Source organism: Panthera tigris, chromosome B2, assembly GCF_018350195.1.
Source record: "Panthera tigris isolate Pti1 chromosome B2, P.tigris_Pti1_mat1.1, whole genome shotgun sequence".
Classification (NCBI taxonomy): domain Eukaryota; kingdom Metazoa; phylum Chordata; class Mammalia; order Carnivora; family Felidae; genus Panthera; species Panthera tigris.
In genome coordinates, this window is record NC_056664.1 from 27,857,132 (window position 1) to 27,882,067 (window position 24,936).

The window sequence follows — 24,936 nt, forward strand, 5'->3', positions numbered from 1 at the left end:
CCTTCTCCTTTTCTCCTGCTCCATATCTACTAGAATGAGACACCCTAGTAGGAGGTATAACATCATCTTATATTCCCACATGGAAACTATACATTAAGAATGGTAGAACAATAGGATAGATGCCTGAAACCCCAGGGATTAGGTAACTGAAAGACCAGCCCTCCATATCCTATCCAAGCTTTTACAGAAGAGAGAAATAGACATCCATCCTATTTTACCAATTAGACTGTAGAGTGTCTGTATAATAGCAGCTCACCAACTGCCCCCCTTTATTTCTCTGAAATTCCATTCAACTGATATTCTTTGATCATATACTCTATACTAATTGCTGGGGCTAAAATGCTGACCATGACACCACCCCTACCCACAAAAAGTTCATGGTCTGCTCAAGAACCAAATATTTCTATGTAATGTAATAAAGATAATGACAGAGTCATGAAGACCCAGCTTTGGGAACACAGGGAAAGAAATGCAGAAAGGCAGAGCAGAGCCTTGGGGCACAGAAGGCTTAAACCACTCTGGAAGGATAAACAAGAGTCAGTCAAAAAAAGGAATATGGAGGTGAGCTGGGAAAATGTGCAGCATGAGCAAAGGGCAAAGGCACAGAGGAGTGAAACATCACAGGCCTACAGGGAATGGCAAGTTTGTGTTTGGGTCATATAGAGATGGAGAGGAGAAGAAGCTGAAAGAGAAAGACATGGCTTTCTGAAAGCCTCCAGTTTTCAACCCCATGCTTTCCTGCAGCTGAAAGACTTTTAGACTTTCTGACTCAAGTGGCCACCTACATCTTTAGTTTTCAGTCTTTCATGGAAATTATGAGGCTTCCCACACAGTGCCCTGCAGCATGCCTTTTATTCTGAAAGACTGTGGCCCACAGAAGGTCCAACCCCTACAAAATGAGCTGTTATCACCAAACTATAAAGCAATCAAGCAACAACTGCCAGTTGAGATCCTATGGAAGCCCCATCCTCTCACTTTCAAAATTAAGAAACTGTAGCCTTGGGAGGGAAATGTAGCCCAAGGCCACAAGCTAGGACAGAATTAGGACTAGGGCCCTAAGATCTTCTCCAGCATGGGGTTTATCTACTGCACTCAGCTGCCTTCTCCATCTGCAGCAAGTCTCTGAGTGGTCACCTCTTAAAAACTGCCCTCCTGAGAGCATTTTACTGACCTGACCTCTCAGCAACACACAGGATTTGCAACAATGCAGACTTTTCCACTGAAACAAAGAATGTTTCTCCTTCACTTTTGATATTTTGACAATTTTTCCAGAGTGCAGATCTGTTGTAGACCAAAGAGTGTTTGTACTGCAATTAACCAGGAATGCAATGTAGCTGCAATATAATGCAAATGAATTCAAAGAATGTTCAAATGACAAGCTAGTGAAGAAAAAGATAAGGAAGTACAGGATAAACATCATTCTGGTTATTTATTCATCGGAAGAATGTCTGAAAAATAGAAGAGAAAGATCTTTTAGGTCTTTTAAATATCAAGAAATTATTGTTGGGGTGCTTGGGTGGCTCAGTCGGTTGTGTCTGATTTTGTGAGTTTGACCCCTGCATCAGCTGTGCTGACAGTTCAGAGTCTGGACCCTGCTTCAGATTCTGTGTCTCCCTTTCTCTCTGCCCCTCCCCTGCTCACTCTCTGTCTCTCTCTCCTTTAAAAATAAATAAACATTTAAAAAATTACGAAAAAAAATTTTTTGAAGAAATTGATATACCTATATATATGTATATATATATATATATATATGTATATATATATATATATTCATTCACTTGTTCACAAATAATTAATTGATCATCAATTATATGCCAGGCAATGAGCTATGTATTGCCAAAAGGTGTGATACGACAAAAATAAAGATAAATCAGTCTCAGCTGATAGATTTGAGGAGGAATTCATGGAGACATAATCCATCTAGAAAAATATTTGAACAGGCTACACATGACTGGCATTTATACTGGCACAAATTACTTTACCCAGATTAGGCGATATAATGATGGCAAAAAGTGCAGACAACAGAGAAAACAAGTGAACATCTGATAGGAGAGGCTATGAAATAGACACCATGAGGTAATTCATGTAGAGGAGTTAGAAACCCAGGCCCTCCTGAAACATGTGCTCTAGGAGGAAAATAGTTCTTGAGAGTTGAGTCTAAGCTGAAAACTGCTTGTTATTTTTACTTTACAGTTTACCTCATTTCCTTAGTGAGAATGTTATCATTTGCAAAATACAATGCAAATATGTGTTCTTTTTGCAGTTTAGGGGATGCCATGGTTTCTGTTCATTCCTTTAATATTCTTGCTTGTAAGAAAAAAGAAAAGTTTAACCATCAATTGAGCCAGTGATGAAAACTGTAATTTCCTGCTGTGTTTCCAGGACATGGCTTCCTGACACATGAGCCTTTCAGACACTGACACCTCGGGGAAAGTGCAGAGATCTGGCAAATGCCCACCATGTAGAAAACAGTTCCCATTTGCATCAGTCTCAATGAGAAGAAGCTCCAAGCAGAGAAGTCTGCCTATTTTATTCAGTTCTGTTACGCAAGCTCTTAAACCAGTGCTGGGCACAAAGCAGATATGGAGTAACTATTAGTTAAGTGAATGAATGGGTAGATGGCTGGCTGGATGAATGAATGAATGAATGGTAGCAATGTTGGACTTCCCATTGAGCTGGTATTCTCACATGTACATTTCATAGTCTTCATCATCTGACCTCCTAGCATACTTTTTGAGGTTTGAGCTTTGCTAACACAATTACTATATTTTAATTTCTTTCATCTGACGAGATCAACCTAAAGAAAAATTGCAGCAATGGTGCAATAAGCCTAAATATCCAGCCACATTTTAAAGTGGCTGATCTAAAAACACTAGAATGCCTTAAGCAGGAACTATGCATTTTCTTGCGATATTATCATTTTTTTCTATAAGGCTCCTGCCAGCATTTTCACTTGTGGAAATAAACAATCTCTCTCTCCCTCTTTATTTTTATGTTTATTTATTTTTGAAGGAGAGAGAGACAGAGCTTGAACAGGGGAGGGGCAGAGAGATAGGGACACACAGAATCCTAAGCAGGCTCCAGGCTCTAAGCTGTCAGCACAGAGCCTGATGCAGGGCTCGAACTCATGAACTGTGAAATCATGACCTGAGCCAAAATAGGACGTTTAACCAACTGAGCCACCCAGGTGCTCTTCTCCCTTTTTTTTTTAATAATAATTTTTAAAAAGCTACAACTCAATAACTTGATTTGCTTTTTCCAGAAGGCTAGCAACTTCCAATTTTTAAACCCATGCTTTCCTGCAGCTGAATGATTTTTAGAGTTTCTGACTCAAGTGGCCACCTACATCTTCAGTTTTCAGTCTTTGAGCACTGATATTTACTACAACACTTTATGTTTTCTAAAGAGATTAGAAAAATAGACATCTGCTACTCAACCGGCAAGGCTATGGTTGAAACCTACCACATGTTGTTGACAGATGCCCTGGATGCCTGTCTGACTGGTATCGTAACTAAGTAGTAAGTACTGAGACAGGACGTTCTGTCATTGGCTCCTGACACCAGCAATCAGACTCCTACAGCCTTGGGACTAGGTTATGAAAATGCTTGGCTGATGAATAAAGCTAAAGAAAGAAAGAAAAGAAAAGCTAAAGAAAGAAAAGAAAACCACGGAAAGAAAATAATTCCTGTTTCTGTTCCATAGAGTAGACTTTAACTTGCATTCCATCCTGTAAAATTCTTTGGATTCAGAAACTGAAAGCCCCCTGGTTCAGTTTTCCTGTCTGTAAAGAACAATGATCTGCATTCAAAAGGCTCCATTCATACCCAAACCTGTGATTCATTTGCTGTGTGGTTTTCTATGTATCATTATATATCTTTTTTGCACCTTACTTTCCTCATCCAAAAACAAGTTAAATGGTTTACTAATGTGATGAGTGTTTTGTGTGCAATCTCTTTGTGACTGTAAATTCTTCCCTTCTTGGTTCTTTACCTCCCAAGTCTTTTTTTTAATGTTTATTTACTTATTTTGAGCAGGGAGGGCAGAGAGAGAGAATCCCAGGAAGGTTCCACACTGTCAGCACTGAGCCCGACACAAGGCTTGATCTCACAACCCATGAGATCATGACCTGAGCCAAAATCAAAAGTTGGACGCTTAACTGACTGAGCCACCCAGGTACTCTTATCTCCCCAAGGTCTAATCTTTTACACTTGATTTTAGCCAAACAGCTGAGAAGCAGTTGAAAGGTCTCATCTTTTAGAGATTATATTACAGAGTTGGCAAGAGGCAGAAACAGAGGGCAAAAGTGGGCAGATAAAGGGCAGGGCAGTAAAACTGCAAGCCCTGGGCCTGCAACAGTGGGCCCTGGAAGGTGGCAAGGCCTCAGAGGAACATTCTAGATGGTGCACCTAGGGAGTCAGGATTCCAACATTAGGGGTATTGAGGAAGGATTCCTGAGCTCACACATAGCAAAGAGGCAAAAGAACCATAGACTTACAAGGGACCAGACAGATGGGGGCAGTGGGTATTTCAGCAGCAACTATGGAGGCCAAAAGCTGGACAAAATTCCCCAAAAACTTGGTCCACATGAGTATCTGGGAATCCCAAGACCTTCTCTTGTGTCCAGGAGAGAATAATTGAGTAACAACAGAGAAAGAATGCTCACTCACACCATAGGATAGGAAACAGAGTAAAATCAAATATGATGGAAAAGGAACTGATTTAAAGAAATGGAGTGGCCATTTTGTAAACACTGTAGTTTTTGAAACAGTATAGTATTGGCATAAAAAAAGACATATAGATCAGTAACAGAATAGAAAGCCCAGAAATAAACCCATGCATATATGATCAATTGCTTTACAACAAAGGAGTCAAAAATATACAGTGGGGAAAGGACAGTCTTTACAACAAATGGTGTTAGAAAACTTGGACAGCCAGCCATATGCAAAAGAATGAAGCCAGAACACTATCTTATACCATATGCAAAAATAAAACCCAAAGGGTATTTAAGACTTGAATGTAAGACCTGAAACCATAAAACTGCTAGAAGAAAACATAGCTGGTAAGCTCCTTGACATCAATCTTGGTGATAATTTTTTGGATTAAGGGTACAAAAGCAAAAATAATGGGTACTACATCAAACTGAAAAGGTTCTGCATGGCAAAGGAAATCATTGATAATATGAAAAGACAACTACAGAATGGGATAAAATATTTGAAAATATCTGAATATATAAAGAACTCAATAACTCAATAGCATAAAATAATCAGATTTTAAAAATGGATAGTAGAACTAAAAAAACATTATTCCAAAGATGACATATAAATGGCCAACAGATACATGAGAAGGTGGTCAATATCATTAATTATTAAGGAAATGCAAGTTAAAACCACAATGAGATATCACTTCAGATCTGTTAGAATTACTATTATCAAAAAGACAAGAGATAACACGTTTTGGCAAGGATGTGGACAAAAGAGAACTCTTGTGTTCTGTTGGTGGGAATGTAAATCAGTATAGCCATTATGGAAAATCATATGGAGTTTCCTCAAAAAATTAAAAATAAGACTACCAAGTGAATCAGCAATCTCACTTCTGGGTATATATTCAAGGCAAATGAAAAGAGGTAATGGAGAGATATGTGCATTCCCATGTTCATTGCAACATTATTCACAATAGACAAGATACAGAAACAACCTAGGTGTTCTTCAACAGATGAATGGATAAAGAAATGATATATACAGTGAAATGTTATTCAGCTATGAGAAGGAAGGCAATTCTCTATTTGCAGCAATATAGAACTTGAGGGTGTTGTGCTAAGTGAAATAAGACAGAGAAAGGCAAAATTTGTGTGGTATCACTCATATCTGGTATCTTTAAAAAAGTGTTTAAAGTAATCTCATAGAAACAGAGTAGGAAAGTGGTTGCCAGAGGCTGGGGGGAGGGGGGTTGGAGGAAATAGAAATAGATTTGTAAAAGGGTATCTTTTAGCTATAAGATTATTGAGGTCTGGTGACTATGGCTGATAACACTGTGTTGTATAACTGAAATTGGCTAAAAGAGAATTTTAATGTTCTCATCAAAATAAAAAGCAAGATAAATATGTGAGGTGATGGATGCGTTAATTAATTAGATGGGGGGGGATTCCTTTCACAGTGAATACATATACAAAATCACCATAATTAAAAAAAAAAAACAAATACGATAGAAGAGGGACTGGTTTTAAGAAAACCTGGACTGGGCCATTTGGTAGGGTGGAAATGTTCACAGAGTAGTAGTCATACCTGCTGCAAACAGATCTTATGGGCCTATTGGGAGATAATTTAAGTGGAAGTGAGATGCAGACTACAAAATGTCATGCAAGTACCTTCACTCTTTGCTGTGAAACCAGCTTGACAGATACAAGTTTTGATCTTTTGGCAATCTCTATCTCTATCAGTCTGATTATGGTAGTCTCTATCAAGTTTAGCAGTCTCTACCATGGTAAGGAGAGCATTAACGTGCCCAAGGACATAACTTTTCCCACTTTTCTCCTGGATGATTTTAAAATGAAATACACTTTAAAATAGAGTAGAAAAGTTTGAGGTTACTTGAAATTTTGAGATTAAATTGTCTCTACTCAAGGAAGAAAAAATCTCAAACAAAAATCAAGCAAAGTATTAAGGCTTTAATTCAAAGGAGCAAAAACTTTCTGTTCTGCATTACAGGATTATGCTCTTAGAAAGAAAACTGGCATCAGCCTAAAGAGTATCACTGCCTATTGGCCTAATTTACAACAATGGATAGAGCTCACGGGCATTTGCTCATCTTACAACCAAACCTCTCCACATAAAATAATGCCAACAACTGCTCACAGGAAATAAGAAATCAGATCCAAAACGTTTGAAATGTTTTTATTTGAGCAGGGGGTTAGGGGAGTGGTGGGATGGTGTGTGTGTGTGTGTGTGTGTGTGTGTACACTAATCTGTTCTTTTGTAGATACAGTTTAGTTTTAGTTTAAAATATATATATATAGATCACCAGGAACTGTTTAGACTTGCTAAACTCCCTCAATCTAGTGCCACAAAGTTTTTCCAAGGGGCTTAGGGTCTGGAATGGTCATGTGAAACATTCAGCAGCCCCTCCCCCCACACAGACCTCCCACACACAGGACTTTAATGATCTGGGGCAGATTCCTTTACTGCTCTGTCTCAGAAAATGTAAAAGATGCCTTACAGATGATAGATCTGCAGCAGTTAAAACCAGTGATTGCACCTGGCAAGGAGCCCATATGCCACATTTGCCACAAATGATCTACACGTGGCTCACCTTTTTTATCCTTCAAAGAGCACATGCTAGAAAATGCCTTCCCAAACAATGGAGAAGAGCAAAGCCATGTGGACCTCCACATTCTAGGAGGGAATTCAGCCGACAAAGGCAGAGCTGAAGCTAGCCTTAAGTCCAAACTTCCCTCTGTCAGAATAGCCTCAACATGTCCTCCTGACAGATACAGAACCTGCTGTGTTTCTCTAACTGCCCTATTTTATAAATCTCCTTCCCAGACAGGCACACAATTTGGCATCAAAATCAGAAAGCAGACACTCTCAATGAGAAGGTGAGAACCAAGATGTGCCAAACTGTCCATTTTCTATTTAAAATGGAGCTCTCTTTTTCTCATTGGATAGTAGCCAGTGTAACATTCTGAAAGTGGGAAAGTCACAAGGACAAATTATGAAATTAACTTAAGAAAAATATAAAAATGACTCCTATCCTCCTGTAGCATCTTCAGTGCAGCCACCAAAAGATAGGGATGGATGGTGGTCCCCAGCCCCAATACAGAATGTTTTCAGACTAACAGTCATTGGATATGCTTGGTTTTCCAGGAGCAGTGGTCAGGGGGCTGGAGCGGGAGGGAGGGGGGTGGCGGGGAAGCAAAGGCCAAAACTTCTTTTATGCATGTTGGTCAAATTATTAGAAAAATAATTCAATATTAAGCAGACATAATTAATTCACTTTTCAACTTTATTTCTACTCTTCTGTGTCTTCCTTACTTGGAGGTATAGGGTTGAAGAATTAAGCATGGCTATGGGCAAGTTAGTCTGCAATTCTCCACAGGGGTCCTACCTGGGCCCCAAGGAAGCATGCAAAACCTCTTAAAGTTCAGCCTTGAAATTGGCACAAAGTAATTTCTGGCACATTTTATTGGCTAGAGCAAGTCAACAAAGTCAAACTATAGGCAACAATCTTCACCTCCCAAGCTGCAAAGTCATAATACAAAGGAATATTGCCACATGGAGGGAAATAATTTCTTAACATTTTTACAAATACCACAAGAATGGAAAAAGTCATCTGTATTAGTCTGTTCATGCTGTCATAACAAGATAATACAGACTGGGTGACTTAACATGAATTTATTTTCTCATAGCTCTGGAGGCTACGAGTTCAAGATCAAGGTGCTGGAAGAGTTGATTTATTCTCAGGCCTCTCTCCTTGGCTTGTAGATGTTCATCTTCTCCTTCTGTGCACACATTTCCCTGGTGTCTCTTTGTATTTTCTAATCATCTCTTCTTTTTTTTTTTTAATTTTTTTTAACGTTTATTTATTTTTGAGACAGAGAGAGACAGAGCATGAACAGGGGAGGGTCAGAGAGAGAGGGAGACACAGAATCTGAAACGGGCTCTGGGCTCTGAGCTGTCAGCACAGAGCCCGATGCGGGGCTCGAACTCACAGACCGCAAGATCATGACCTGAGCCGAAGTCAGACACTTAACCGACTGAGCCACCCAGGGGCCCCACTAATCATCTCTTCTTAAAAGGACACTAGTTAGGTTGGTTTGGGGCCCACTCTAATGGCCTCCTTTAAAACTTATCACCTCTTTAAAGGTCCTATTTCCAAATACAGTCACATTCTGAGGTACTGAGGGTTATGACTTTACTATATGAAATTTGGGAGGGCACAGTTAAGTCCATACCACCACTGAAATACCAAACATTCGAAGATAGTACAAAGATAGTACATGGGAGATAAAAATGCAATTTTACATGCAAAGGACAGAAGCCACTCTAGCACTGCCTCTATGGCCTGCAGCTTAGATACACTTAGTTTGCCAGTTTCCCTCATCCTAAATCCCCTGCAACCCTTTAGTCTGTCAGCTTCTGCAGTGTTCATCTATTTAAATGTATCCTTCTTGTGCTAATATAATTTACCTCTTCTCCTGAAAAGTAACACCAAAGCAAAGGGCAGTGGGGAATCAAAATGCTTTAAATCTGGTATATCCTTGTGGAATTAAGGGATTTCAGACATATCTTTAAGTGTCCACTATGCTCAAGGCCAATGATGGGATGATATGGGAATCCACGCAGTGAAGAGATAAACCTTCCCAGTCCTCAAAGCACATACAGGGTAGTTGGAGAGTCATGAGGTCCCCAATACAATAGGACTTCCTAGGTAGAAAACCACAGGAATGGCATCTTCTTTCCCGACAAATTGCATCCTTATGGCTAAAGATCAAAATGAACAAGGACTGAGGAAGTTTTGACCAGCCCTAAGAAATAATTCATTTTTTATTTAAAAGATATTCTGCAAGTGCTCTTTAGCACCTCTGAATGTATCCTTTGCCCTTCTGGATGTTCAGTGCAGAGTTCCCTTCTTGGCAAGTGCACTTGTGACAATCACAAGCATGGAATCTGATACCGTTTTTTCCCTTTAAGTCTTAAAAAACCATCTGCTTCTTTAAGAACCAGGCCTGTGAGTTGCCAAAGCAAAATATAATAAGAGCACATGAGAGGCCCAGGTTTGTCCAAAATCTGCTTTTCCATTTTTATAGAAATGTCAACCTCACTTGATCAGAAAAGAAGAGCTGCCACTGACTCACGTACCTGGCTGTCTCTCATCTCTGCTTGAACAGTGCTCTGAGGAAGTCAGCCAAATATCTTGCCTTGCTCCTGTGGACCTGAGTGCCAACAATGGAGAAAAGAATAGTCCACATGTCATATAATGATAAATTCAGAACAAAATTAATGCTTCTTTTCTCTTGGCAGAATTATGTTTAAATTTCAACCTATGACACAAAAAATGCCCAGAGATCTGAAAATACATAGAAGAGGTTTTTTGTTTTTTGTTTTTTTCTTTTCCTCTTTGTCTTTCAGGGAAGCATGATGGCATCAGCCATTTAAACAGGATAATAACAGAGGGAATCTGGTTATAATCAGTAAAGCTCAAGGACCCAGAACATAATACAGATCCATTCTGAAATTGAGTGCTGAGAAAATTCAGAAATATATAGAGCATACTCCTAAATGGTTGAATTCCATTCGTGCTTAACGTTTTAAAGATGTTTCCTTATTTATAAATTTTATATGCACATTTAAACTACGAAAAAAGTCTAAATATAAATCTAAAAGGATTCTCAGTGTTAGTCACTCTTTGTCCATTATTAAGGAGCCAGATGTTAGGTTCATCATTTCATAAGAATATGATATTTAATTTCCACTTTCATCAGTATCCCCATATTTGCATGAAATGGATTTCAAAGTACTTGAGACTATAAATTAATACCTTTTACTAAACTTATACTAATGGAATGGATATATAGAGTATTTTGTCAACATGAAAACTTAGCCATAAAGTTTCTACACATATTATTGTTGTACTATAACTTGATTTCCTTTTGTGGATTTTGGGAGGTGGGGGCACTTAGCAAAACATTCTGAAATGTGCCTGTTCACTGTCTCCATAGCATGGTCTACAAGGAATGTTGATGCTGATGGGCACCATGCAGTGGGCAGCACAAAAACTTGGAGCAGTTTTCAAAATGGGAAGAGATTGAGAAACAAAACTATTGTGTGTTCTGGAAAAAATAGTGATAGTGGATGCCACATACTAGTGGCTGAAAATCAGGCTACAAAGTGAAATTGTACTGCAAAACAGCACAGTGCATAAGAACCACAGATGCTTCATTATTTAAGATTAGGTTGGGCACAGTCACTTCAACCGGTGAACCAGGTTCTTGCCCAGTTTTGCATGTGACTTCCCAAAACCATAATGAGACTGGAATTAGACCTGGGGAGAAAAATACCTGTGATAAACGCTTATGTCCATTTTTGAATGGAGGATACAATGTTGAAATATTCTTGCATTTATTTACTCCTTCCTGACCTTATGCAATGGAACTTCATAATGACTCATTTTTTACTCCCTTACTCTATTTTCTAAAATTAAAAATGTTTAATTCATCCAGTAGTGGGAAATAACATCTGGGATTAGCCACTGAAAATGCATATCCATATATAGGATATTAAACCCTTTGGAGAATCACTTCCCCTAGAAGATTTCTTCAACAAAGTTCTGACCAGATAGAAAGTAACAACAACCACATGTATAAAAATGGAAAGAAATTCCATATGGAGTGTAATATGTTCTATGTCAATATCCAATAGTTGATCTATATATTTAGGAATATGTAAGGCTTTCAGCAGTAGAATGGACATGTATGTAACCAAATTCCTAGATGCCGTAAGACAAGCCTGACACACCTAGCTTCATGGGGTTATTCTTTATTTTATATTTTTATTTAAATTTTTCAAATGTTTATTATTTAGAAAGAGAGAGAGACAGAGACAGACAGAGCATGAGCAGGGAAGGGGCGGGGGGCGGGGGGGGGGACACAGAATACGAAGAAGGCTCCAGGCTCTGAGCTGTCAGCACAGAGCCCAACGCAAGGCTGGAACTCTTGGACCACGAGATTATGACCTGAGCCAAAGTCAGATGCTTAACTGACTGAGCCACAAAGTCACCCCTCATGGGGTTATTCTTAAGACCCCCAGCCTCACCCACTCTTCAATGCAGTCCTGGATCCATTTTCCCTGCACCCTTGGCTAGTAGGTGTGTTGCCTCTTATCTCTGCAGATGTTCATTTCAACATTCCATCTGAATACATTATCAAGTTTCTCAATCTCTCACCTCAGCTGCCCCCCTAGCTTCATGTTTATCTCTTTTTGATTCTTTGAGTAAATATGAACACCCATTAGGGTACCAGTTCTTCATATCTCTCTTTCCTCTACTAGGAAAGCATCCAGTCATTTTAAGGTAGGCACAAAAGTGCTACAGAACCATAGTCTGAACTGGGGGGAACCATAGGGATCATTTCGTCCAAGTTTTTACACAGGAGTAGCATGTTGCCACAAGTTATTAGATGAGAAGATGATTAAAGTAGTAAAAATCACAATTTTTGAAAGTTTGTCTCTTGTGTTAAAGATCTCAAACACCAATATAGTGGGCAGAGTATAAGACAGCCCCCATGATCCTTACCTCCTGGTGTGGTTTCCCTTCACAATGTACTAAAAGTGAACTGTGCAACCAATATATAGCTAAATGATGCTATGTCACTCCTGAGATTATGTTATACAAATAGACTATGATTTCTGTATGAGATTCTCCTTCTTTTTTCTCTATCACCTCTCTCGTTTTGGTGGAATCCAGCTGACATGTTGAAAGGACAGTCCTAGAAGCCTATAAAGAGGCCTACATGATGAGGAATTTAAATCTCCATCAAACAGCCAGCAAGAAATACAGGCTTGCCAGTGAGAACATAATTGAACCCAGAAGCCCAGCCTAGCCTTTAAAGGAGATTGTAGTCCTGGCTGGTACTTTGACTGCAACCTCTTAAAAGACTTGAACCAGAACCATCCAACTAAAATACTCTCAATCTCTCAACCCACAGAAATGGGAGATAACACATATTTGTTGTTTTATACTGGTAGATTTAAAAGAGAAATATTTTCCTTACATAATAAAGACCATATACGACAAACCCACAAGTAATATCATAGAAAGGCTGAAAGGTTTTCCTGTAAAATAAGGAGCAAGACAGGGCTTCCCACTCTCACCACTCCCATTCAACAGTACTGGAAGTCCTAGACAGAGTAATCAGGCAAGAAAAATAAATGAAAAGTATCAGAATTGGAAATGAACAAGCAAAATTGTCTCTATTGCAGGTGACCGGATTTTATATAGGAAAAAATCATACAGACTCCACCAAAAAACTTCAATCTGATCAAATTTAGTAAAGTTGTGGGATAAAAAATCAACATACAAATATCAGTAACATTTTTTTACACCAAGAGTGAATTATCTGAAAAAGGAATAAAGAAAAATGTCCCATTTTCAATAACATCAAAATCAACAAAATATCTAGGAATAACTTTAACAAAGGAGATGAAAGATGTCTATACTGAAAACTATAGTACATTGATGAAAGAAATTGAAGATGACTCAAATGAATGGAAAAATATACCATGTTCATGGATTGGATAAATTAATATTGTTAAAATGTACATAGTATCCAAAGCCATCTATAGATTCCATGTAATACCTACCAAGATTCTAATGGCATTTTTTTTACAGAAAGAGAAAAACAATCCTAAAGTTCATATGTAACCACAAAAGACCCTGAATAACCAAAGAAATCCTGAGAAAGAAGAACAAAGCAGGAAACATCACACTTCTCGATTACAAAATATATTACAAAAATATTTTAGCAATCAAAACAGTATGCCACTGGCAAATAAAACAGATACATAGACCAATGAAACAGAATCAAGAGCCAAGAAATAAACCTGGTCAACTAATATGTGCCAAGAGAGCCAAGAGTATCTGATGGAGAAAAAATAATCTCGCCAATAAATTTTGCTAGGAAAATTGGATATTCATGTGCAAAAGCAAAATAAAAAACAAACTAGACTCCTATCTTATACTACTCATAAAAATTTAATCAAAGTGGATTAAAAACTTCAATGTAAGACTAAAACCACAAAATGCTTAGAAGAATATATAAGAAAAAGCATGTTAATAAGGGTCTTGGCAATAACTTTTTGGATACAACACCTAAAACACAAGCAACATAATAAAAAATAAATAAGTGGGACTACATCAAATAAAAAAGCTTTGCACAGCAAATGATCAACAAAATGAAAATGCAACCCTTGGAACGGAATAATATTTACAAAGCACACAACAGGCTTATTAATATACAAAATATGTAAGGAATTCATACAACCCAATAGCAAAATAATAATAATAATTAATAATAATAATCCAATTAAAAAGTAGGCAAAGCACCTTAATAGATATTTTTCCAAAGAAGGTATTCAAATGGCCAACAGGTATATGAAAAGGGACTCAACATCACTAATTATTAGGGAACTGCAAATCAAAAACCACAGTGAGACAGTTTACTCTTCTTACAATGGCTATCATTAAAAAGACAAGAGATATGGGGCACCTGAGTGGCGCAGTCGGTTGAGCGTCCGACTTCAGCCAGGTCACGATCTCGCGGTCCGTGAGTTCGAGCCCCGCGTCAGGCTCTGGGCTGATGGCTCGGAGCCTGGAGCCTGTTTCCGATTCTGTGTCTCCCTCTCTCTCTGCCCCTCCCCCGTTCATGCTCTGTCTCTCTCTGTCCCAAAAATAAATAAAAACCGTTGAAAAAAAAAAAAAAAAGACAAGAGATAACAAATGTTGTCAGAAATGTGCAGAAAGGGGAACTCTGGTGCACTGTTGGTGAGAATGTAAACTGGTGCAGCTACTATGGAAACTAGTATGGAGATTTCTCAAAAAATTAAAAATAGAACTACATATGATCCAGCAATTGCACATCTGAGTATATATCCAATGGAAATAAAATCACTATCCCAAAGAGGTTTCTGTACCTCTATATTCATTGCAGCATTATTTACAATAGCCAAGACATGGAAACAACCTAAGTGTCAATCAACAGATGAATAAAGAAGGTATGGTATATAGATGCAAAGGAATATTATTCAGCATTAAAAAAGAAGGAATTCTACCATTTGTGGCAACATGAATGGACTTTGAGGGCATCATGCTAACTGAAATAAGTCAGACAAAGAAAGAAAAATATTATATGATATCACTTACATGTGGAATCTAAAAAAAAAACCACACCCACAGAAATAGAGAACAGATTTGTGGCTGCCATGGATGGGAAGTAAAGAGAATGGGATAAACATGGTCAAAAGGTAAAAACTCCTGGTTATAAGGTAAATAAGTTCTGGGGATGTAATGTACAGCATAATGGCTACAATTAGTAATTGTGAGCCCTCATGTAGAGCTCATTCTCACAACCATGAGATCATAACCTGAGCCAAAACCAAGAGTCAGATACTCAATAGACTAAGACATCCAGGTGCCCCTAATCTTCTTGCCTTATTTCTTAGAAAAATACTAAGTGAAGAGAGATAGCACATATCAGATTGCTTAGCCACTTGTCTAAGAACAAAAATAATCAAACCATTATGTTCTTCAGAAAATTACCATCTTTATCATCCATTTATGGAAGGGCATCGTGGTTGCTTTCAAGTTTTGGCAATTATGAATAATGCTATACCTAAATTTTTATTTTATTTGGGTAAATACCAAACAACATATGGTGCTGTGGACTGAATTTTGTCCCCCCCAAATTCATATGTTGAGACTCTAATACCCAACATAACTATACTTGAAGATAACGCCTTTAGGAAGGTAAGTAAGGTTTAATGAGATCATAAAGGTGAGGCCCTAATCCAATGGTACCAATGTTCTTATAAGAGGAAGAGAGGGGCACCTGGGTGGCTCAGTCAGTTAAGCATCTGACTTCACTCAGGTCATGATCTCACAGTTTGTGAATTGGAACCACTCATCAGGCTCTGTGCTGACAGCTCAAAGCCTGGAGCCTCTCTTTGCCCCTCCCCCACTCATGTGCTCACGCGTTCTCTCTCTCTCACCCTCTCACAATAAAATAAACATTTAAAAAAACTTTAAAAAAATAAGGAAGAGAAAGAGACTATCAGAGCTCTCCCTCTGTCTTCAAGCAGTGCACAGAAATAAAAACCATATGAGGACATAGTAAGAAGTCTGTAAAAGAAAGAGAGAGATCTCACGAGAAAACCTTGCTGGCACCTTAATCAAAGACTTGCAGGCTACACAAATAAGAAAATAAATGGCGGGAGGGAAGATGGCGGCGTAGGAGGATGCTGGGCTCACCGCGCGTCCTGCTGATCACTTAGATTCCACCTACACCTGCCTAAAGAACCGAGAAAACAGCCAGAGGATTAGCAGAACGGAGTCACCAGAGCCAGGCACAGACGAGAGGCCCACGGAAGAGGGTAGGAAGGGCGGCGAGGCGGTGCGCGCTCCACGGACTGGCGGGAGGGAGCCGGGGCGGAGGGGCGGCTCACCGGCCAAGCAGAGCTCCCGAGTCTGGCTGGCAAAAGCGGAGGGGCCAGACGGACTGTGTTCCAACAGCAAGCGCGACTTAGCGTCTGGGAGGTCATAAGTTAACAGCTCTGCTCAGAAAGCGGGAAGGCTGGAGGACAAAGGGAGGGAGAGCTGCTGAGCCCCCGGACGGCAGAGCTCAGCTTGGTGGGGAACAAAGGCGCTCGCCAGCACCATCTCCCCCGCCCATCCCCCAGCCAAAATCCCAAAGAGAACCAGTTCCTGCCAGGGAACTTGCTCGCTCCGTGCAAACAACCAACTCTGTGCTTCTGCGGAGCCAAACCTCCGGCAGCGGATCTGACTCCCTCCCGCTGCCACAGGGCCCCTCCTGAAGTGGATCACCTAAGGAGAAGCGAACTAAGCCTGCCCCTCTTGCCCCCCTGCACCTTGCCTACCCACCCCAGCTAATACGCCAGATCCCCAGCACCACAAGCCTGGCAGTGTGCAAGTAGCCCAGACAGACCACACCACCCCACAGTGAATCCCACCCCTAGGAGAGGGGAAGAGAAGGCATACACCAGTCTGACTGTGGCCCCAGCAGTGGGCTGGGGGCAGACATCAGGTCTGACTGCGGCCCCTCCCACCAACTCCAGTTATACACCACAGCACACGGGAAGTGCCCTGCAGGTCCTCACCACTCCAGGGACTATCCAAAATGACCAAACGGAAGAATTCCCCTCAGAAGAATCTCCAGGAAATAACAACAGCTAATGAACTGATCAAAAAGGATTTAAATAATATAACAGAAAGTGAATTTAGAATAATAGTCATAAAATTAATCGCTGGGCTTGAAAACAGTATACAGGACAGCAAAGAATCTCTTGCCACAGAGATCAAGGGACTAAGGAACAGTCACGAGGAGCTGAAAAGCGCTTTAAACGAAATGCAAAACAAAATGGAAACGACGACAGCTCGGATTGAAGAGGCAAAGGAGAGAATAGGTGAACTAGAAGATAAAGTTATGGAAAAAGAGGAAGCTGAGAGAAAGAGAGATAAAAAAAATCCAGGAGTATGAGGGGAAAATTAGAGAACTAAGTGATACACTAAAAAGAAATAATATACGCATAATTGGTATCCCAGAGGAGGAAGAGAGAGGGAAAGGTGCTGAAGGGGTACTTGAAGAAACTATAGCTGAGAACTTCCCTGAACTGGGGAAGGAAAAAGGCATTGAAATCCAAGAGGCACAGAGAACTCCCTTCAGACGTAACTTGAATCGATCTTCTGCACGACATATCATAGTGAAACTGGCAAAATACAAGGATAAAGAGAAAATTCTGAAAGCAGCAAGGGATAAACGTGCCCTCACATATAAAGGGAGACCTATAAGACTCGTGACTGATCTCTCCTTTGAAACTTGGCAGGCCAGAAAGGCTTGGCACGATATCTTCAGTGTGCTAAACAGAAAAAATATGCAGCCGAGGATCCTTTATCCAGCAAGTCTGTCATTTAGAATAGAAGGAGAGATAAAGGTCTTCCCAAACAAACAAAAACTGAAGGAATTTGTCACCACGAAACCAGCCCTACAAGAGATCCTAAGGGGGATCCTGTGAGACAAAGTACCAGAGACATCACTACAAGCATAAAACATACAGACATCACAATGACTCTAAACCCAAATCTTTCTATAATAACACTGAATGTAAATGGATTAAATGTGCCAACCAAAAGACATGGGGTATCAGAATGGATAAAAAAACAAGACCCATCTATTTGCTATCTACAAGAGACTCATTTTAGATCTGAGGACACCTTCAGATTGAGAGTGAGGGGATGGAGAACGATTTATCATGCTACTGGAAGCCAAAAGAAAGCTGGAGTAGCCATACTTCTATCAGACAAACTAGACTTTAAATTAAAGGCTGTAACAAGAGATGAAGAAGGGCATTATATAATAAATACAGGGTCTATCCATCAGGAAGAGCTAACAATTATAAATGTCTATGCGCCGAATACGGGAGCCCCCAGATATATAAAACAATTACTCATAAACATAAGCAACCTTATTGATAAGAATGTGGTCATTGCAGGGGACTTTAACACCCCACTTACAGAAATGGATAGATCATCTAGACACACAGTCAATAAAGAAACAAGGGCCCTGAATGATACATTGGATCCGATGGACTTGACAGATATATTTAGAACTCTGCATCCCAAAGCAACAGAATATACTTTCTTCTCGAGTGCACATGGAACATTCTCCAAGATAGATCACATACTGGGTCACAAAACAGCCCTTCATAAGTTTACAAGAATTGAAATCATACCATGCATACTTTCAGACCACAATGCTACGAAGCTTGAAATCAACCACAAGAAAAAGTCTGGAAAACCTCCAAAAGCATGGAGGTTAAAGAACACCCTACTAACGAATGAGTGGGTCAACCAGGCAATTAGAGAAGAAATTTAAAAATATATGGAAACAAACGAAAATGAAAATACAACAATCCAAACGCTTTGGGACGCAGCGAAGGCAGTCCTGAGAGGAAAATACATCACAATCCAGGCCTATCTCAAGAAACAAGAAAAATCCCAAATACAAAATCTAACAGCACACCTAAAGGAAATAGAAGCAGAACAGCAAAGGCAGCCTAAACCCAGCAGCAGAAGAGAAATAATAAAGATCAGAGCAGAAATAAACAATATAGAATCTAAAAAAACTGTAGAGCAGATCAAGGAAACCGAGAGTTGGTTTTTTGAAAAAATAAACAAAATTGACAAACCTCTAGCCAGGCTTCTCAAAAAGAAAAGGGAGATGACCCAAATAGATAAAATCATGATTGAAAATGGAATTATTACAACCAATCCCTCAGAGATACAAACAATTATGAGGGAATACTATGAAAAATTATATGCCAACAAATTGGACAACATGGAAGAAATGGACAAATTCCTAAACACCCACACTCTTCCAAAACTCAATCAGGAGGAAATGGAAAGCTTGAACAGACCCATAACCAGCGAAGAAATTGAATTGGTTATCAAAAATCTCCCAACAAATAAGAGTCCAGGACCAGATGGCTTCCCAGGGGAGTTCTACCAGACGTTTAAAGCAGAGATAATACCTATCCTTCTCAAGCTATTCCAAGAAATAGAAAGGGAAGGAAAACTTCCAGACTCATTCTATGAAGCCAGTATTACTTTGATTCCTAAACCAGACAGAGACCCAGTAAAAAAAGAGAACTACAGGCCAATATCCCTGATGAATATGGATGCAAAAATTCTCAATAAGATACTAGCAAATCGAATTCAACAGCATATAAAAAGAATTATTCACCATGATCAAGTGGGATTCACTCCTGGGATGCAGGGCTGGTTCAACGTTCGCAAATCAATCAATGTGATACATCACATTAACAAAAAAAAAAGAGAAGAACCATATGATCCTGTCAATCGATGCAGAAAAGGCCTTTGACAAAATCCAGCACCTTTCTTAATAAAAACCCTTGAGAAAGTCGGGATAGAAGGAACATACTTAAAGATCATAAAAGCCATTAATGAAAAGCCCACAGCTAACATCATCCTCAACGGGGAAAAACTGAGAGCTTTTTCCCTGAGATCAGGAACACGACAGGGATGCCCACTCTCACCGCTGTTGTTTAACATAGTGCTGGAAGTTCTAGCATCAGCAATCAGACAACAAAAGGAAATCAAAGGCATCCAAATTGGCAAAGATGAAGTCAAGCTTTCACTTTTTGCAGATGACATGATATTATACATGGAAAATCCGATAGACTCCACCAAAAGTCTGTTAGAACTGATACATGAATTCAGCAAAGTTGCAAGTTACAAAATCAGTGTACAGAAACCAGTTGCATTCTTATACACAAACAATGAAGCAACAGAAAGACAAATAAAGAAACTGATCCCATTCACAATTGCACCAAGAAGCACAAAATACCTAGGAATAAATCTAACCAAAGATGTAAAAGATCTGTATGCTGAAAACTATAGAAAGCTTATGAAGGTAATTGAAGAAGATTTAAAGAAATGGAAAGACATTCCCTGCTCATGGATTGGAAGAATAAATATTGTCAAAATGTCAATACTACTCAAAGCTATCTACACATTCAATGCAATCCCAATCAAAATTGCACCAGCATTCTTCTCGAAACTAGAACAAGCAATCCTAAAATTCATATGGAACCACAAAAGGCCCCGAATAGCCAAAGTAATTTTGAAGAAGAAGACCAAAGCAGGAGGCATCACAATCCCAGACTTTAGCCTCTACTACAAAGCTGTCATCATCAAGACACCATGGTATTGGCATAAAAACAGACACATAGACCAATGGAATAGAATAGAAACCCCAGAACTAGACCCACAAACGTATGGCCAATTCATCTTTGACAAAGCAGGAAAGAACATCCAATGGAAAAAAGACAGTCTCTTTAACAAATGGTGCTGGGAGAACTGGACAGCAACATGCAGAAGGTTGAACTAGACCACTTTCTCACACCATTCACAAAAATAAACTCAAAATGGATAAAGGACCTGAATGTGAGACAGGAAACCATCAAAACCTTAGAGGAGAAAGCAGGAAAAGACCTCTCTGACCTCAGCCATAGCAATCTCTTACTTGGCACATCCCCAAAGGCAAGGGAATTAAAAGCAAAAGTGAATTACTGGGACCTTATGAAGATAAAAAGCTTCTGCACAGCAAAGGAAACAACCAACAAAACTAAAAGGCAACCAATGGAATGGGAAAAGATATTTGCAAATGACATCTCGGACAAAGGGCTAGTATCCAAAATCTATAAAGAGCTCATCAAACTCCACACCCGAAAAACAAATAACCCAGTGAAGAAATGGGCAGAAAACATGAATAGACACTTCTCTAAAGAAGACATCCGGATGGCCAACAGGCACATGAAAAGATGTTCAACGTCGCTCCTTATCAGGGAAATACAAATCAAAACCACACTCAGATATCACCTCACGCCAGTCAGAGTGGCCAAAATGAACAAATCAGGAGACTATAGATGCTGGAGAGGATGTGGAGAAACAGGAACCCTCTTGCACTGTTGGTGGGAATGCAAATTGGTGCAGCCGCTCTGGAAAGTAGTGTGGAGGTTCCTCAGAAAATTAAAAGTAGACCTACCCTATGACCCAGCAATAGCACTGCTAGGAATTTACCCAAGGGATACAGGAGTACTGATGCATAGGGGCACCTGTACCCCAATGTTTATAGCAGCACTCTCAACAATAGCCAAATTATGGAAAGAGCCTAAATGTCCATCAACTGATGAATGGATAAAGAAATTGTGGTTTATATACACAATGGAATACTACGTGGCAATGAGAAAAAATGAAATATGGCCTTTTGTAGCAACGTGGATGGAACTGGAGAGTGTGATGCTAAGTGAAATAAGCCATACAGAGAAAGACAGATACCATATGGTTTCACTCTTATGTGGATCCTGAGAAACGTAACAGAAACCCATGGGGGAGGGGAAGGAAAAAAAAAAAAGAGGTCAGAGTGGGAGAGAGCCAAAGCATAAGAGACTGTTAAAAACTGAGAACAAACTGAGGGTTGATGGGGGGTGGGAGGGAGGGCAGGGTGGGTGATGGGTATTGAGGAGGGCACCTTTTGGGATGAGCACTGGGTGTTGTATGGAAACCAATTTGACAGTAAATTTCATATATTAAAAAATAAAAAATTAAAAAATTAAAAAAAAGAAAAAAGAAAATAAATTTCTGTTGTTTAAGCTACCTAGTCTGTGCTATGTTGTTATAACAGCCTGTAAGTAATATATTTGGAACTACCATTTACTTACTTTACTGCATAATTTTATATTCCTGCCAGCGTGAACAAAAATTTATACGCTCTACATCTTCCCAGCATTTGGTGCTGTCAGTGTTTCGGATTTTTGCCATTTTAATACATATGTAGTGGTATCTTATTGTAATTTTTTAAAGTTTATTTGCATATTTTGAGAGAAAGAGCACACAGCACATGCACAAGCAGCAGAGCGGCAGAGAGAGAGAATCCCAAACAGGTTCCACACTAAGAGTGAGGACCCCAACGTGGAGTTCACACCCACAAACTGTGAGATCATGACCTGAGCCAAAACCAACAGACAAACTCTTAACCTACTGAACCACCGAGGTGCCCCTTATTGTTCTTTTAATTTTCAACTCCCTAATGACATAGGATGTTAAACATTTCTTCATGTGTTTATTTGCCATCTGTATACCTTATTTGGTGAGGTGTCTATTCTGATCTTTTGGTCATTTAAAATATCTAGTTGTTAGATTTTTTGTTATTATTGAGTTTTAAGAATTCTTTGTATATGTTGGGTAACAATTTTTCATCAGATAGGTCTTGTGCAAATATTTTCTCTGAATCTGTGGCTCAAGAGGGTATTTTGCAATTTTTACTCCCTTCATATAGTTTTTTATTTATTTTTTATATAATCTTTTGTCAAATTGGTTTCCATACAACACCCAGTACTCATCCCAACAAGTGCCTTCTTCCCTGCCCATCACCCACTTTCCCCTATCCACCTCCCCCATCTACCCCTTATTTGTTCTCAGTCCTTAAGAGACGCTTAAGGTTTGCCTCCCTCCCTCTCTGTAACTTTTTTTTCCCCTTCCCCTCCCCCATGGTCTTCTGTTAACTTTCTCAGGATCCACATATGAGTGAAAACATATGGTATCTGTCTTTCACTGATTGATTTATTTCACCTAACATAATACCCTCCAGTTCCATCCACGTTGCTGCAAATGGCATGATTTCATTCGTTCTCATTGCCACGTGGTATTCTATTGTATATATAAACCACATCTTCTTTATCCATTCGTCTGTTGATGGACATTTAGTCTCTTTCAATAATTTGGCTATTGTTGAAAGTGCTGCAATAAACATTGCGGTACAAGTGCCCCTATGCATCAGCACTCCTTTCTCCTTTGGGTAGATTCCTAGCAGTGCTATTGCTGGGTCATAGGGTAGTTCTATTTTTAATTTTTTGAGGGACCTCCACCCTGTTTTCCAGAGCAACTGCACCAGTTTGCATTCCCACCAGCAGTGCAAGAGGGTTCCTGTTTCTCCACATCCTCGCCAGCATCTATAGTCTCCTGATTTGTTCATTTTAGCTTCTCTGACCTGTGTGAGGTGATATCTCATTGTAGTTTTGATTTGTATTTTCCTGATGATGAGTGACATTGAGCACCTTTTCATGTGTCTGTTGGCCACCTGGATGTCTTCTTTGGGAAAGTGTCTATTCATGTCTTCTGCCCATTTCTTTACTGGATTATTTGTTTTTCAGGTGTGGAGTTTGGTGAGTTCTTTATAGATTTTAGATACTAGCCCTTTGTCCGAGATGTCATTTGCAAATATCTTTTCCCATTCCGTTGGTTGCCTTTTAGTTTTGTTGATTGTCTCCTTTGCAGTGCAGAAGCTTTTTATCTTCATGATGTCCCAATAGTTCATTTTTGCTTTTCATTCCCTTGCCTTTGGAGATGTGTCGAGTAAGAAATTGCTGCGGCAGGGGTCAGAGAGGTTTTTTCCTGCTTTCTCCTCTAGGGTTTTGATGGTTTCCTGTCTCACATTCAGGTCCTTCATCCATTTTTCCATTGGATGTTCTTTCCTGCTTTGTCAAAGATTAGTTGGCCATACATTTGTGGGCCCAATTCTGGGGACTCTATTCTATTCCATTGGCCTATGTGTCTGTTTTTGTGCAAATACCATACTGTCTTAATGATTACAGCTTTGTAGTAGAGACTCAGGTCTGGGATTGTGATGTCTGCTGCTTTGGTTTTCTTTTTCAATATTACTTTGGTTATTCAGGGTCTTTTGTGGTTCCATACAAATTTTAGGATTGCTTGTTCTAGCTTCGAGAAGAATGCTGGTGCAATTTTGATTGAAATTGCATTGAATGTAGATTGCTTTGGGTAGTATTGACATTTTAACAATATTCATTCTTCCAATCCATGAGCACAGAATGTTTTTCCATTTCTTTATATCTTCTTCAATTTCCTTCACAAGCTTTCTATACTTTTCAGCATACAGATCTTTTAGATCTTTGGTTAGGTTTATTCCTAGGTATTTTATGCTTCTTGGTGCAATTGTGAATGGGATCAGTTTCTTTATTTGCCTTTCTGTTGCTTCATTATTAGTGTATAAGAATGCAACTGATTTCTGTACATTAATTTTGTATCCTGCAACTCTGCTAAATTCATGTATCAGGTCTAGCAGACTTTTGGTGGGTCTGTTGGGTTTTCCATGTGTAGTATCATGTCATCTGCAAAAAGTGAAAGCTTGACTTCATCTTTGCCAATTTTGATGCATTTGATTTCCTTTTGTTGTCTGATTGTTGATGCTAGCACTTTCAACACTATGTTAAACAACAGCGGTGAGAGTGGACATCCCTGTCGTGTTCCTGATCTCGGGGAAAGCTCTCAGTTTTTCCCCATTGAGGATGATATTAGCCGTGGGCTTTTCATAAATGGCTGTTATGATGTTTAAGTATGTTACTTCCATCCCAACTTTCTTGAGGGTTTTAATTAAGAAAAGATGTTGAATTTTGTCAAATGCTTTTTCTGCATCGATTGACAGGATCATATGGTTCTTTTCTTTTCTTTTATTAATATGATATATCACATTGATTGATTTGCGAATGTTGAACCAGCCCTGCATCCCAGGAATGAATCCCACTTGATCCTGGTGAATAATTCTTTTTATATGCTGTT